Source organism: Nicotiana tabacum, chromosome 23, assembly GCF_000715075.1.
Source record: "Nicotiana tabacum cultivar K326 chromosome 23, ASM71507v2, whole genome shotgun sequence".
NCBI lineage: Eukaryota > Viridiplantae > Streptophyta > Magnoliopsida > Solanales > Solanaceae > Nicotiana > Nicotiana tabacum.
In genome coordinates this window covers 109808432-109810051 of record NC_134102.1, presented here as the reverse complement: position 1 = coordinate 109810051, position 1620 = coordinate 109808432, and the positions used below count along the sequence as shown (strand labels likewise).

At 40.9% G+C, this 1620-nt stretch overlaps 1 non-coding gene across 1 annotated transcript; it reads right to left on the bottom strand.

Moving 5' to 3' along the window:
* Positions 1 to 593: 593 nt before the first annotated feature.
* Positions 594 to 700, bottom strand: LOC142177747 (small nucleolar RNA R71). The gene has a single exon (XR_012706305.1). It is a non-coding gene; the product is annotated as a small nucleolar RNA R71 (small nucleolar RNA).
* Positions 701 to 1620: the final 920 nt, after the last annotated feature.

The window sequence follows — 1620 nt, the reverse complement described above, 5'->3', positions numbered from 1 at the left end:
AGGTTGGGCAATACTCAACCAAAGAAGATAAGTCTGGAAACGGTGATGATGATGTATATATGGCTACGAGAGAAGCAACCCAACGTCGAGAACAAGCTGCACAGGATGTAGAAGAAGCAGTTATTAAAGATGCACAGATTATCTACAAAGAAGAGAGGGGTCGTAGAATTGCTCAAAATCAACCTTTGGGTGCAGACCAGTTCGAAAATATAGCTCCCATGCCTGGAAGACCACTTGGTGATTATGCTAGACCGATCTACATTCAAGATTTATCAAGTGTTAGATCACCTCCAATTGCAACAAACAATTTCGAGTTAAAGCAAGGGTTGCTTCAAACCCTTAAAAATTGTTGTGTGTTTAGATGGAAGCCAAACGAAGATCCAACTAAACATCTAATGGACTTCGAGGAGATTATGAACACCTTTCAATACAATGGTGTGTCACAAGATGCAATGTATCTAAGGGCATACCCCTTTTCTCTTAAAGATGATGCAAAGCAGTGGCTTCAAAGCTTACCCACGGGATCAATTAGAACATGGGAGGAGATGAGAAGAAAATTCCTTGATAAATATTTCTCCTCAGCTAAGACGGGCAATTTTAGAAGTGAAATCCATAACTTCTTCCAGAAAGAGAATGAAACTATTTTTGAAGCATAGGAGAGGTTTAAGGAGATTGTTAGAAAGTGTCAATATAGCGGAATTGAACTCTGGATGCAACTCTAGAACTTTTGGTATGGATTGACACCGGCCTCACATAGAACATTGAGCAATGCAGTTGGAGGCCCATTGATGAAAAAGACTATAGAGGATATAGTTACAATTCTTGATGAGTTATCTGAAGATGCTAATCAGTGGCCCTCTGAGAGTGCTAAAAGAAGAAGATCAACTGGTGTTCACCAAGTTGATGCTAATATATCTGTGTATGTACAGTTTGATGCTATGTCTAAAGAAATACGAAAGCTGCCTTAGCCACGATACAGAGTAAGCCTCATGCAGCCTGTGATATATGTGGAAGAGAACACCCTACTCATGAGTGTCAAGCCTCAACTGAGGAAGTGAATGCTGTGGGAAACTACAATTTTAATGCAATGGGTCAGAGGCACCCCATCTTTTCATGGAGTTCAACTAGGGGTACCACGAATGCATGGAAACAAAATAACTCTAGACCCCAGGGACAAGGTGCTCCAGCATTCCAAAATCAGCAGAGGCAGCAATTTCAGCCTCAACAACCCATTCAGTCTGGCATAGAAAATCTCATGAAGGCTTTCATTCTTAAAACTGATGAGAGGCTTGAAACTCATAGCGCAACTATATAGAAACATGGAGCAGCTATCAAAGAAAAAGTACTGGTTTTTGAAACTTGGAAAGACAGGTCCGGCAGCTAGCCACTCTATTGTCTGAGAGGATTCCAGGAACTCTCCCCGTTGATACTGAGAGAAATACCAAGGAAACAGTGAATGCTGTGACCTTGAGAAGTGAGCAAGTGTTGAAGGATACACCCCAACCCAAAAATATATGATAATTGCAAAAGAAAGTGGAGAGCAGCTGAAAAGTGATGATGACAAGAAGAAGAAAGGCCCAATGAAAACGGAGAAAAAGAATAAGGAAGAAAAATCGAGAA